Source organism: Sus scrofa, chromosome 18 (genome assembly GCF_054392235.1).
Source record: "Sus scrofa isolate SSC_HxYL_T2T_F1_AM1 chromosome 18, Sscrofa_HxYL_maternal_Yorkshire_Landrace_v2.0, whole genome shotgun sequence".
Lineage (NCBI taxonomy): Eukaryota > Metazoa > Chordata > Mammalia > Artiodactyla > Suidae > Sus > Sus scrofa.
In genome coordinates this window covers 26,607,127-26,622,549 of record NC_139400.1, presented here as the reverse complement: position 1 = coordinate 26,622,549, position 15,423 = coordinate 26,607,127, and the positions used below count along the sequence as shown (strand labels likewise).

Genomic DNA, 15,423 nt, shown 5'->3' with positions numbered 1-15,423 from the left:
TAGGGCAAGGAAAACACCCACTTATCTAACCTTGTCTCTGAGGTCTAGTCTAGGCCATCTTACCAGAGATCTCTGAACTCACATTTTAGGCAGAGTCTGGTTAACAATAAAGTATTTCTTTGATGGCTACAGAGAACTCCTTTTATGATTAGTTTATATCCTTTGCCAATTTTTACATTAGGGTCTTTGTCTTTTAATTATTGAGTTGTAACAGTTCTTTATTAAAATATTAAGAAGGATCTCTTTGCCCCTAATAAAGGTTTTTTTTGCCTTTTAATTTTTCTATTCATTCTGGAGTTAGGAATTTTTGACTCTATGTTAACATTAATTTTCTTGCTAAATCTAAGCAAGCCACTTTACCTATTGTGACATGGTTCTTTTACCAGTAAATGGAAGCAGTAAAGACTACATACTGAATATATGCTGAGTATAAAACTGTTGAGTATTAAAAAGGAAGTACACATGGAAAAAAAACAAAACAAAACAGGGAGTTCCCATTGTGCTGCAGTGGAAACGAATCTGACTGGTAGCCATGAGGTTGCAGGTTCGATCCCTGGCTCACTCAGTGGATTAAGGATCCAGCGTTTCCGTGCGCTGTGGGTATAGGTCGCAGACAATGGCTTGGATCCTGTGTTGCTGTGACTGTGGCTGTGGCTGTGGCTGGCAGTTATTGCTCCAATTTGACCCCTGGCCTGGGAACCTCCATATGCCTCGGCTGAGGCCCTAAAAAGCAAAATAAATAAATAAACAAAATTTTAAAAAGGAAGTACACATGTGATGTGCTGTACAGTAATAGGACAGGGGTACTTTGATTTCAGAGCTTAATTTGATAGCATTATTGAACCCAGTGTGGGACATAGCTGAATAGTGTTAATAAGTACCAGTGTTTTGTTTGTTTCATTTTGTTTTGCTTTTACTTTGGTTTTAGTTATTAAGCAGTTATAAAAACTCTGAGTGCTGTTCTAGGTTCTTGGTAGTATGAGCCAAAAAGCAGATGAAGAACTTTGTATGCGTAAAAGTGCTTATTGTGATTTCTGTTTACCCTTTGCTTCCTCAATTGCAACTTTCTAAATTGTCAACAGACAAGATCTTCTACTATTCCTAATACATTCAATTAAGAAACTATGTCAGTCCTGAGGCAAATGACCCAGTTGTTCCTTGGTCTACATTAGCTGTCTCATCTCTACTAGAACCTTTTATTTGTTAAAATTATTTATTTATATAGCAGAAGTTATTAGTGATAGTATTCCAATTTAGACTGATAGGTTTTTGACTAACTTAGGGAAATAGAAACTTTGTACTTTCTCCCTCATCTATGATGTTTAATGCCTTTAAGTTCTCTCCATTATTGCCTATAAGAAAGAAAGAAGGAAGGTAGGAAGGAAGAATATAATAAACCATTAATAGTAAAGTATACATGTCTGAAGACAATGTGTTTTACCTCTAATTGGTGTTTGTTTTTCGATACAGTCAAAGGAAAGAAACTCTAATGGCAAAATCAGAGAATACTTCCTCATTCCCACTGCTTCCACCTATACTCTTCTGAAATAAAATCTGCCTTATGAGTCTCTACACTGAGCATAGATAAAACAAAAAGAGTCAATATTATTGAATCCCATCCATTTGCCAAGCACTGTGCTAAGTGCTTTCACATACATTTTTTCATCTAATGGATCATTTACTTTCTTACTTCAGGGGAGAAGATGAAATTGTGCCTTTACTTTGCTACTCTTCTTCCTAGAGTACTTACTCCTCCCTGTCTGTGTCACTTTCCATTTGAAGTAAGGGAATACAGTTTGAGGCAAAATCCATTCTTTTTTTCATTTCAGCCAGGTCCATGGCAAAAAGTTGGTTGGTTTCTCATTCTGGAAGATGAGGCATATGTTAATTTAGGAAAAGGGAAATGGAACAGAGCTGAGGATTAAATGCTCTTTTATGGATAAGGATGGGCACCTGCCTCTGGTGAGTGGTCTTTTTCTGTTTTTTTTTTTTTTTTTTCCCAGATAATCCAATGAAATCTCAAAAAAAAAAAAAAAAAAAAGCAGCTGTATACATCCAACTCTGCCTTTGATTTATTTCTTTATGTATGAACGCAGGTTCCTTACCACTTCCCTCACACACATATGACCCACCAAAAAAAAAAAAAAAAAAAAAAGGAAAACCTCTCTTGGAGGAATACAACAGATCTAATCTATTCCTGAGATTAACTGCCATTTTCTCCTCTTACTCTGATTCCAAATTTTGAACTCCACTAAGGAAAACACAGCCTGGGTGACATTGCATAACCAGTGAGAAAGGAATCTTCCTTGGGCAATGAGAGAAGGGCTGAGTCACTAGCTCAGCTCTTAGGAATGGTTCTCTAGCTGCTGACTGAGGCCACATGGGTTCAGCCATGAGGCCGGCAGAGACCTCCCCAGAGACTAACAAAAAGGAGGCAACCAGGACTAGCCACTGGCCCAGTTTTAGAAACACCCCCAAGGACAGTGGCCAGCAGTCCAAGTCCCAATGTCCTGGCAGTGCAGCAAATGCCTGGTGCAATCTGGTGGATGAATGATGCCCAACAACAGAAGACTCTGGAAAAGGATGTACTTATAATTAGCATGTGTGGCATTCTTATTCCAAAGGCTTATTCTTTATTCTTTCACATATACAACAGACATTTGGGTGAATACATTAGGCATTGAGCTAGAAGTGGGCATATTTTTTGCCCTCAGAGTTGACAGTTCAGTAGAAATAGAGTAAGCGTAGGAGCTCTAGGAGAATTTAGAAGAGGCACTTAAGATTTGAGAATTGGAAAAGCTTCCCTGAGAATGTGAAAGGCTTATGCAGGGGGACATGGAGAAGGGACACTCCAGATGAAGGAGGCAGCAGTGCAAAGTCACAGGGGCAAGAAAGAACAGGTGGATCATTGGAGAAGTAAAGTGGTTTGGTGTGGCCAAGATCAAAATGTGCAAGGGATGGGGCAAGAGATGATCCTGGAGAGGTGAAAAGGGGTCAGATGATAAGGTGAAATCTTGCGTGAATGCAAGAAGGTCGGAAATCTATCCTGAGGGCAATGGGAACCTCTAACTGACGTGTGGAGGAAGGATGGGTCAGATATGGTTTTAAAGCAAGTTTTCTCATTGGTTATAAAGTTGAGTTTGGATGCAAAAAAAAAAAAAAAAGCAAGTATAGAAATAGAAGGGCCAGGTTGGAGGATCTTGCAGTAACTGAAGGAGGAAATAATGTGGGCCTGAACTATAGCAGAGGCAACAGGGTTGCAAGAAAGATGAGTTGAGAGATACGAAAGCAGTTGTATCAATTGACCTTGGTGATTAGCCATAGGTGGGGCCTGAAAGGGCTCAGAATGACTCTCACCTTTGGGGGGTAAAGAGAAATGATGGGAGCAGAAGGTTTGCTGGAGAGAGATAATGAGTTCAGGCTGAAAAAGGAACCCAAGACAGAAACCCTGCCATTGACCTAAGTATCCGTGGTGGAGGATCAGGGCAACTCAGTGGCATTGGGATGCCCCCAGTGTACCCCCAAGGAGGCTTAAGGACACTTTCAGCCCCCACCAGCTAGAGAGGATGGGCCAACAAATACAAGTTCCTACTTAGAAGCCTGGGTGGCTTATTAAGACTGAATTGGTGTAGGACTGAGGCTGCAGATGAGAGGTCTTCAGAACCTGCAGCCAAACAGGGCCTGACAAGCTGTTTCCATGGAGACTCAGTGTGCACAAGAGGGAGTGAGTAGGAGGGCTGATCCATTCCAGAGCCTGGGTCACAGGCTGCAGCAGGCTAACAGATAAACAGGAAAAAGACGTAGTCAATCAGAAAAGGATGTTCAAAACTATTGGCAGTTAATTGGGGTTATATCATCATAATTCTAGATTAAGTCTAACAATTTAGAAGGATTAGGGTAAGCCACTTAATGAACCTGCTAGTTATTTCAGGTACCACTTAATGAGGGCACACGGAAGTGGCTGCCAACTCAGGCTAACCACAAATGTACATACACCCATCTTGAACCTTTCTGCACCCCTGGACTCTAAGTAGCCACATATCATTTCCAAGTTTCTAGGCAAACAGGCAGAGACATGGGAAGTTATTTTTTTTTCCCTTTGCCATAGTGATGGCAGTAATACTCAGGAAATCTTTGGAATTCTCTGGGAAACTCAGGTGCTGGCAAAACCTCAGATTAGATGCTATTATTAAACAATTTCAGGAACATTCTGGACAGAGAGCCAGCAACATGAAGCCCCAAGTGTTTTGTGTGTGTGTGTGTAGTAGAATATACATAATAAGAAGTTGACTATTTTGACCATTTTTAAATGTACAGTTCAGTGGCATTAAGTATATTCATAATCTTGTGTAACCATTACCACTACTTCCAAAACTTTAGCATCATCCAAAACAAAAACTCTGTAACCATTAAGCAAAGACTCCCTGTTGGGCCCCAAATGTTTTTAATAACTTTATTGTGCTGTGAAAATTCTGCCTACCAGTCAGGACAATAGTTTGGCTGCTTCAAATAAGAAAACTAGCTTGATTTTAGTTTGGTCAGTCACTTTCAATTTAGATCTGGGTTTTTTGGGCCAAAGACTCTTTGTCCTGTGGGTGAGCTTGTTAAACCTAATCTCTGGAGGGAGACTGATTTTAACCATCTTAATGGCTGATGGGACTTATTAATCTTGATCTCCAAGGTATTCAAATGGCTTGTGGCAGTGCTTATTAAGAAGTCAGTAAAAATTAAGTCAAGAGCCACAGGCCTTTGTAAAGATCCTACTGGAGGCAAACTATGTTCCAAAGATAACTAGAAGATAAACTGTCTAGGAACAAACTTCATTTTAAGTAACCAAAAATGATAGTGCCTGAGGAGGATAAGACCTATTTCTGGCTTGGAATGGTAGACTATGACCAAAAGATCAGAGCCAGAAATTCCAAGTTTCCTACTGCCTTATCTCTCACAAATTAAAACATTTAGTGAGGGTAGGGATAAGCATTTGTGACTTCGTTTCTTCATCCAAGAAGTTGGAGGTGTTTAGAGCATGATGCTTACTGGACAAGATTCAGTCTGGAGTTTACAAATCCAGGCAGATACTTTCCAGATGCATGATATCAGTCACAAGAAATAGCAGGAGGGTTAAAAAAAAAATGGGGAAGGTTTTGTGAAAACCACTCCACATAAGCACAATCTAAACCACATATCCTATCCGGAGACCAGTGGTGAGACAAATAATTTAACACAATATACTATTCCTGGGAGCTGGAGCTCAAAAGAGGTTGACTGGCTTACTTGGGGTCACCCAGAAAACTGGGAAGGGGGCTAAGATTTAGTACCTTTGTTTCCTGATACCTGGTTTAGTGGTTTATTTTCATCAGTATCTGCTGGTATCCTGTGCTTGGAAAGCACAGAGACCCTCTGTAAAGCTTTTTTTTTTTTTTTTTTTTTTTTTGTCTTTTTGCAATTTCTTGGGCCGCTCCTGAGGCATATGGAGGTTCTCAGGCTAGGGGTCAAATCAGAGCTGTAGCCACCGGCCTACACCAGAGCCACAGCAATGCGGGATCCGAGCTGCGTCTGCAACCTACACCACAGCTCATGGCAACACCGGATCCTTAACCCACTGAGCAAGGCCAGGGATTGAACCCGCAACCTCATGGTTCCTAGTTGGAAACATTAACCACTGAGCCACAACGGGAACTCCTAAAGTTTTCATTTGGTCAGGGGTGATCTATCAGTACCTTTGCCTCCAAATTCACCTCCAATTTAGTCTTCATATCACACTTGGTTCAGAACCCAAATTCTGAACAGTTCATGAAAATGTTGTTAGCAGTCAAAAAAAGCTTTACTGCTATTAAGTTTGTATCAGGGGATGATTCTAAAATGGTGACTTGAAAAACTTCAAAGACCCACTCCCCAACAAAATAGCCATAACTGGTGAGAGCTATTTTTAAAAAATAATTATTTAAAATTGTTATTCCATAAAGGGAGATGAAAGCCAAGAATATCAAAGGCTAGTGCCTCTACCGAGTGCCCTGCTTATAAAAGAGGGGTATCGCTCCAAGAGAAATGGGTCACTGTCCTTGCTCCTAGTTCAAGAGCAGAGTCTTAGAGTTTTTTGCCTAAGGGAAGAGGCAGGTGATAAGAACCAAGAGCTTAGAAGTTCTCCACAAGGGAACAGACTTTATTTGAAACACAATGTGGGGAAAGTTCAAGCTGAAGAGAGTCCTAGAAAACAGTGGAGGTTTTGGCGATAAGTGATTAAGATGAAGCTGGTAGCTTTATGAGAATCACAAGCCTGACTACAGGCTAGCTAATTTACTAGAGGGAGCCAGAGAAAACAACAGCTAAGAAGAGCCCTCCTATAGTCAGAGCAAATCTCAAAGACTGGCCTCAAAACCACCTCTGCAGAGGGGCTTAAAATTAACTGGATCCAACTGTGTAACAATGTATGAAACAGGCATTGTTAAAAACAATAGAGTGATTTGCTAGCAACTAATGGAGCCTAATATCTAAAGATCATACCAACAGAGACAGATTGAGGATAGAGACAGTCAAAGATAAGTGTGCTAAAATCACTGCCATCCAGGATGACTGTGCACATGACCAAACATGCACCTTCTGAAGAGCAACATCAGAGATTTCACCTTGCTGGGAAATAGACTTCACTAAAATAGTCAAGCTAGGTCACTAAATAAATAAAAAAGCAACAAGAGCTCATAAGTTCAGAAATAAACAATAAGGTTGAGGGGATCAGTATACAGAGCTGCTACAATATATTATCTAAAATGTCCAGTTTTCAACAAAAAAACTTATGAGACATGCAAAGAAACAGGAAAGGGTGATGTTCCAGGAGGATGTTTCCTCCTGTTCCATACACAGGGGGAAAAAAGCAATCAAAAGAAACTTCCTGTGAGAGGGCCCAGATATGCAACTTGGCAAACAAAGACTTCAAAGCAGCTGTTATAAATATATTCAAAAAACTGAAGGAAACCATGCATAAAGAAGCAAAAGAAGGTATGATGGCACTCTCTCACAAGATAATCAGTAAAGAGACAGAAATTATTATTATTTTTAAAGGAACCTAATGGATATCCTGAACTTAAAAAGTGCAATCATAGGGAAAAAAATTCACTAGAGGGTATCAGTAGTATATTTGAACTGGAAGAAGAAAGAATCAGTAAACTTGAAGGAAGATAGGTAGATAGATAGCTAAATAGATGGATAAATCAATAGATAATAGATAATTATTTGATCTCAAGAACAGAGAGAAAGAAGGATATGCACAATGCAAGTACCAGAAGGAGAAAAGAGGAGAGAAGCAGACAAAATATTTGAAGAAATAGTAGATGAAAACTTCTGAAATTTGATGAAAAACATTAACCAATACATCTAAGAAACTCAACTAATCCCAAGTAGAGTAAATACAAAGAGATCCACATTCAAACACATCATAGTACAATTTTTAAAAGAGAAAAATCTAGAAAACAGCAAGAAAAAAATCAATTCATCATATGCAAGGGAACTCAAATAAGACAAATAGCTGACTTCTCACCAAAAACAATGGAAGCTAGAAAGCAGTGAGATGGCACATTCAAAGTGCCCTGGCAGGGTGAGGGGAATTCCTGTCAAATAAGAATCTTTTATCCAGTAAACTATTTCTTAAAAATGAAAGCAAAATAGAGATAAACAAACTCTGAGAGAATTCATTGCTAGCTGATCAGATTTACAGAAATAAGGAAGTTCTTCAAGCTGGACACAAGTAACCCCAGTCAGTAATTCAAATCCAAACAAAAAACCAAAGAGCACTAGTAAGTATAATTATGTAATTATAAAAGACAGTATATTAATGCATACTTTTTTATTGTTATATCTCTTAAATGATCTCAAAAGAAGTCATATAAAAGTACTTATTTGACAATGATAGCACAATGGAGGTGAATGGGAACAAAGTAGTATTAAAATAAGAAGTGAGTTATAAGATGGTAACTCAAATCCACAGGAAGAAATGAAGAGAACCAGACTTGGTAAATAAGAAGGTTGTTACAGCAAACTGTAAATGTGACTTGCTTTCCTTTCTTTTCTCATCTTTAAACAAATGACATAAAGATATGTTAGTTAATAATTATAACAATGTTTATTCAGTTAACAAAAACTATTAGACCTGACATCTATAAAATGCTCCAATACACATACTTCTCAGATGGATATGGACTATTCTCCAGAATAGATCATATTCTAGGTGATAAAACAAGCCCTACTAAATTTAAAAGATTTGAAGTTATACAAAACATGACTTCTGACCACAAAGGAAATAAATTAGAATCAATAAGACAAGGACACCTGGTAAATTCACAAATATGTGGATATTAAACAATTCACTACTAAATAACCAATAGGTCAAAGAAGAAACTATAAAGCAAATCAGAAAATTCTTTGAGATGAATGAAAATGGAAGAAAACATACCAAAACTTATGGAATGTACCAAAGTAGTTCCTAGAAGGAAATTTATAGCTGTAGATGCCTATATTGAAGGAAAAAGAAAAAGAAAATGATCTCAAACCAATAACCTATTCTTCCATTTTCTGAGGTTAGAAAAAGAAGAGCAAATTAAACTCAAACCAAGCAGATGAAAGGATGTAGTAGATCAGGGTGGAAATTAATGAAAAAAGGATAGGAAAAACATTACAGAAAATAAAGCCAACAACTGGTTCTTTTAAAAGAGCAGAAAAAAAAAAAGACAGATCTTTTGCTAGACTTACCAAGAAACAAAAGAGAGAAGACTCGACTTACTAAAATCAGAAGTGAAAGAGGACAATACTACCAACCCCACAAAAAATAAAAAGAATTATACTAAAAAAGGGAATGCTATGAACAACTGTATGCCCAGAAGTTAGATAACTTGGATAAAATGGACCAATTCTTGGGAGGACAGAAACTATCCAAACTGACACAAGAATAGAAAACCATAATAAATCTGTAAAATATATAAAGTGATTGAGTTGAGAATTTAAAACTTCCTACAAAGAAAATCTGAGGCCCAGATGAGTTCACCATTGAATTTTACCAAAATTTAAAGAATTCATACAAATTCTTAAATCTCTTCCAAAAAATAGAAGAGGAGGTAACACTTCCAACTTATTCTTTGAGGCAATTATTACCCTGATACCAAAGCCAGACATCATTTTAAAAAAGTACAGAATGATATCTCTTATGAATAAAAATCTGTCAACAGTATACTAGCAAACTTAATCTAGCAACATATAAAAATGACTATACACTCTTAGAATAAAACAGGACAAAGCTTCACAACATTGGATTAGGTAATAATTTCTTGGATATGATACAAAAGGCACAGGTAACAAAAAAATAGATTTTGTCTAGTAATATACAAAGAATTCTTACAACTCAGTAATAAGAAGACAATTCAATCTTAAAATGGACAAAGAATCTGAATAAACATTCCTTCAAGGAAGATATAAAAAAGGTCAATTAATAAACATTTGAAAAGATCCTCAACATCATTAGCCATCACGGAAGTGCAAATCAAAACCAAAATGAGAGGCCACTTCATACCCCTTAGGATGGCTATAATCAAAAAGACAGATAGTAATAAGTTTAGTGAGGATGTAGAGAAATTGGAATCTCCATATACTGCTGGTGGGAATGTAAAGTGTTATACCACTTTTGGAAATCTTTCTGATTGCTCCTCAACTAAAACAGAGTTGCTGTAAAACCTAGCAACTCCACCCCTATATATACAACTGAAAGAAATGAAAATATATGTCCACATAAAAACAGCACATAAATGGTAATAATAGCAGTATGCATAATAGTCTAAAATTAGAACCAACCCAAATGTCTGTCAGCTAATGAATGATTAAATAAGACATGGTATGTCCATACAATGGGTGTTATTGGGCAATGAAAAGGAATGAAGTACTGCAACATGGATAGACCTTGAAAACCTTATGCTACATGAAAGAAGCCTGATTCCATTTATATGAAATGTCCAGAAAAGCAAATCTATAGAGACAAAGTAGCAATTGCCTAATTGCTGGGGTTTGATGGAGGAGGTTAGGAGGAAATGGGGAGTGACTGCTAATGGGTACAAAATTTCTTTTGGGGGATGATAAAATATTCTAAAATTGATTGTGATTATGTTTGTACAACTCTGTATATATACTAAAAAACACTGAGCTGTACACTTTAAATGTGTGAATTATATAGTATGTGAGTATATCTCAATAAAGTTGTTAGATATATGTATATAGAGACAGATGACAGATAGATAGACAGGGAAAGGTATTATTAGGCCAAGGAATAAAAGAATACCTAAACCCAGGCTTAGCCCGGGTACTACCCTTACACCTGACAGTAGAGTCAGTAATAAGTAACATTCTGTTAATTAGGTTGCACCTAAAGTGCTAATGCAGGAGTTCCTACTGTGGTGCAGTGGGTTAAGGATCTGACTGCAGCAGCTTGGCTGTTGTGCAGGCATGAGTTTAATCCCTGGCCCCAACAAGTGGGTTAAGGATCTGGCATTGCTGCAGCTGCAGCCAAAAAAAAAATAAATTAATTAATAAATGAAGTCTAATGCAGAGCTCTCTGTTGAACTAGGCTAAACCTCACAGCCAAGATAGACTATTTAGGGGGCATTTTTGTTTGCCCTAAACCCAATCCTGAGTCTAGCAGTTTTATCACCCTCTCCTGGGTGTAATGATAAGACAGCAATCAAGATCATGTGAGAGAATTAGAGGAGAACTAAATAGCTGAACTTTATCATGTGAGGGAGAATTGCTCTCCTAATGCTGAGGCCACCTCAAAGGAGGAAAGAGAGGTAAGGGAAAGGGTAGGGAGAAGAAGGGATGGGGGGAAGGCCCAGTGAACTTATGCAGTAAATATGGATCTATGCCTGCAATCAGAGTACTATCTCCTCTTGCAGAATAGGATGGAGAGGATAGAGAGAAAGTTGATGTTCCTCTCCTGGATGCTCTGTAGTTGGAGAAAGATGCCTGACAGATAGAGATGTAGGTATCAGAGAAGGCTGGGTCAAACCAAACCTGAGCAGAATGCCTTGGTGAGTAAGAATGCTCTATAATTCCATGAAAATCAAAGACCCATTAGAAGAAGCTGCTCATTTCCAGGTTTCCAAGAAAGATTTTTAACCCATAAGGAAATTGCAGAATTATTAAAGCAATTTGTGTTTATAGCAAGGTTACAACTGTTGGTATAATGAAGTGCTTTACAGATATTATCAGGTATTTGGAGCAGGGAAGCCATGTGTTTACATTCCCAGAGCTTTACTGTATTAGTGCCTTGGGTGGTTCTTTTTTCAGTCTTATTCCCTCTCTTCTGAGTGTATTTCTTTTTATTTTATTTATTATTATTATTTTTTGTAGTCTTCTTAGGGCTTCTTATGGTATATGGAGGTTCCCAGGCTAGGGGTCCAATCGGAGCTACAGTTTCTGGCTTACGCCACAGCCACAGAAACAGCAGATCTAAGTGGCATCTGTGACCTACTCCACAGCTCATGGCAATGCTGGATCCTTAACCCACTGAGTGAGGCCAGGGATCGAACCTGCAACCTCATGGTTCCTAGTCAGATTTATTTCCACTGTACCGCAATGGGAACTCCTGAGTGTACTTCTAATCAGGATGCATTACAGATCTACTTGCAAAGAAGGAGAAAGGTAGAGATGAATTTCAAAACTATATAGAAGACACTCACAGATCCTCTAGACAGAAAATCAAAAAGATCACAGAGATCCTAAATGACACAATAGAAAATTTAGACTTAATTGACACTTTCAGGACATTACCTCCAAAAATATCAGAATATACATTCTTCTCAAGTGCACATGGACCATTTTCAAGGATCGATCACATACTGGAGCACAAAGCTAACCTCAACAAATCTAAGAGTATAGAAATGATTAAAAGTATCTTCTCTGACCACAATGGCATGAAACTAGAAATCAACCACAGGAAAACAAATGAGGAAAAAACCAACTACGTGGAGACTAAACAACATGCTAAACAACATGCTACTAAAAAACCAGTGGGTCAAGAAGGAAATTGAAAAATACCTCGAGACAAATGATAACGAAGAAACAACCATTCAAAATCTATAGGGTGCCACAAAAGCAGTGCTTAGAGGGAAATTCATAGTGATACAGGCCTTCCTCAAAAAAGAAGAAAAATCTCAAATCAACAACTTAACCCACCACCTAAATGAGAAAAAGAAGAACAAACAAAACCTAAAGTCAGCAGAAGGAAAGAAATCATAAAGATCAGAGAGGAAATCAATAAAATAGAGATGCTAAAAACAATAAAAATCAATAAAATCAACAGCTTGTTCTTTGAAAAGGTAAACAAAATTGACAAACCTCTGGGCAGACTCACCAGGAAGAGGAGAGGAAAAACTCAAATAACAAAATAAGAAATTAAAAAGGAGAAATTACAACAGATACTGCAGAAATACAAAAAACCATAAGAGAATACTATGAACAACTATACGCCAACAAATTTGACAACCTAGAAGAAATGGACAACTTTCTAGACAAAATGGACAACAGCCCACCAAAACTGAATCAAGAAGAAATATATCAGCATTCCCATTGTGGTTCAGTGGTTAATGAATCTGCCAAGGAACCATGGGATTGCAGGTTCGAACCCTGGCCTCGATCAGTGGGTTTTAAGGATCCAGTGTTGCTGTGAGCTGTGGTGTAGGTCGCAGACGTGGCTCGGATCCAGTGTTGCTGTGGCTCTGGTATAGGCTGGCAGCTACAGCTCTGATTAGACCCCTAAACCTGGGAACCTCCATATCTCCATATGCCATGGGTGCAGCCCTAGAAAAGACAAAAAAAAAAAAAAAAAAAAAGGAAGAAATACATGAAATACATCAACTGGACAGACTGATCACTATAAAGGAAACTGAATACGTAATAAAAGCACTCCCTACAAACAGAAGTCCAGGACCAGGTGGCTTCACAGGCTAATTCTACCAAACATACATACATAGGAGAACTTATACCCATCCTCCTTAAACTTTTCCAAAAGGTTGAAGAAGAAAAAACCCTCCCAAAGACATTTTATGACACCACCATCACCCTAATACCCAAACCAGACAAAGATACTACCAAAAAATAAAACTACAGGCCAATATCTTTGATGACTATAGACACAAAAATTCTCAAAAAAATTTTAGCCAACCAAATCCAACAACATATAAAAAAGATCATACACCACAACCAAGTGGGATTCATCCCAGATTCACAAGAATGGTTCAACATATGCAAATCAATCAACGTCATACACCACATTAACAACAGAAAAGTCAAAAACCACATGATCATCTCAATAGATGCAGAAAAAGCATTTGACAAAGTCCAACACCCATTCATGATAAAAACTCTTACTGAAGTGAGTACAGAGGGAATATACCTTAAGATAATAAAAGCCATTTACAACAAATCCACAGCAAATATAATACTCAATGGAGAAAAGCTGAAAGCCTTCCCACTAAAATCTGGAACAAGACAAAGATGCCCACTCTCACTACTTATATTCAACATAGTATTGGAAGTACTAGCCACAGAAATCAGACAAACAAAAGAAATAAAAGGTATCTAAATTGGAAGAGAAGAGGTAAAATCGTCACTGTATGCAGATGACGTGATACTATATATAGAAAACCCTAAGGACTCAACCCCAAAACTACTGGAACTGATCAACAAATTTAGCAAAGTAGCATGATATAAGATTAACATTCAGAAATCAGTCTCATTTCTGTATACTAACAATGAAATACTTGAAAAGGAATACAAAAATATAATACCTTTTAAAATTGTGCCCCCCAAAATCAAATACCTGGGAATAAACCTGACCAAGGAGGTAAAAGACTTATACACTGAGAACTATAAAACATTAATCAAAGAAATTAAAGAGGATTCAAAGAAACGGAAAGATATTCCATGTTCCTGGGTTGGAAAAATTAATATTGTAAAAATGGCCATACTACCCAAAGCAATCTACAGATTCAATGCAATCCCTATCAAATTACCCATGACATTTTTCACAGAACTAGAACAAATAATCCAAAAATTTATATGGAACCACAAAAGACCTAGAATTGCCAAAGCAACCTTGAGGAACAAAAACCAGGCAGGAGGTATAACTCTCCCACATTTCAGGCAATATTACAGAACCACAGTAATCAAGAAGTGTGGTACTATTACCAAAACAGACATACAAACCAATGGAACAGAATAGAGAACCCAGAAATAAACCCAGACACCTACGGTCAATTAATCTTCAACAAAGGAGGCAAGAATATAAAATGGGTAAAAGACAATCTTTTCACCAAGTGGTACAGGGAAATCTGGACAGTCGCATGTAAACCAATGAAACTGGAACACACCCTCACACCATGCACAAAAATAAACTCAAAATGGCTTAAAGACTTAAACATAAGACAAGACACCATCAAACTCCTAGAAGAGAATGTAGGCAAACTATTCTCTGACATCACCCTTACAAATGTTTTCTCAGGTCAGTCTCCCAAGGTAACAGAAATAAAAGCAAAAATAAACCAATGGGACCTAATCAAACTGACAAGCTTTTGCACAGCAAAGGAAACCATAAAAACAACAACAACAAAAAGACACTAACAGAATGGGAGAAAACAGTTTCAAATGATGCAACTGACAAGGCTTAATCTCTAAAATATACAAACAACTTATACAATTTAACAGCAAAAAAGCCAACAACCCAAAGGAAAAATGGGCAAAAGACTTGAACAGATATTTCTACAAAGATCTACAGATGGCCAACAAGCACATGAAAAAATGCTCAACATTACTAATTATTAGAGAAATGCAAATCAAAACTATTATGAGGTACCACCTCACACCAGTCAGAGTAGCCATCATTAATAAGTCCACAAATAACAAATGCTGGAGAGGGTGTGGAGAAAAGGGAACCCTCCTGCACCATTGGTGGGAATGTAAATTGGTACAACCACTATGGAAAACAGTATAGAGGTACCTTAGAAAACTATACATAGAAATACCATATGACCCAGCAATCCCACTCTGGGGCATACATCTGGACAAAACTTTCCCTGAAAAAGACACATGCACCCATATGTTCATTGCAGCACTATTCACAATAGCCAAGACATAGAAACAACCTAAATGTCCATTGACAGAGGATTGGATTAAGAAGATGTGTACACAATGGAATACTACTCAGCCATAAAAAAGAACAAAATAATGCCATTTGCAGCAACGTGGATGGACTAGAGACTCTCATACTAAGTGAAGTTAAGTCAGAAAGAAAAAGACAAATACCATATAGATATCACTTACATCTGGAATCTAATATAGAGCACAAATGAACCTTTCCACAGAAAAGAAAATTATGGACATGGAGAACAGACT

At 37.6% G+C, this 15,423-nt stretch overlaps 1 protein-coding gene and 1 long non-coding RNA gene across 23 annotated transcripts in view; one reads left to right on the top strand and one right to left on the bottom strand.

The window, feature by feature from the left end:
• Positions 1-15,423, top strand: part of MKLN1 (muskelin 1) — a 335,895-nt gene that overhangs the window by 104,769 nt on the left and 215,703 nt on the right. The gene's annotated exons all lie outside the window — the stretch shown is intronic.
• Positions 1-15,423, bottom strand: part of LOC106506781 (testis-specific gene 13 protein) — a 539,004-nt gene that overhangs the window by 481,353 nt on the left and 42,228 nt on the right. The window contains exon 5 of one of the 16 annotated variants that reach the window (XR_014833882.1): positions 2,599-3,776. The exons of the other annotated variants lie outside the window; for them this stretch is intronic. This is a non-coding gene — a long non-coding RNA (testis-specific gene 13 protein). Of the gene's footprint in view, positions 1-2,598; positions 3,777-15,423 lie in introns of those variants that run through there. 16 annotated transcript variants of the gene reach the window in all.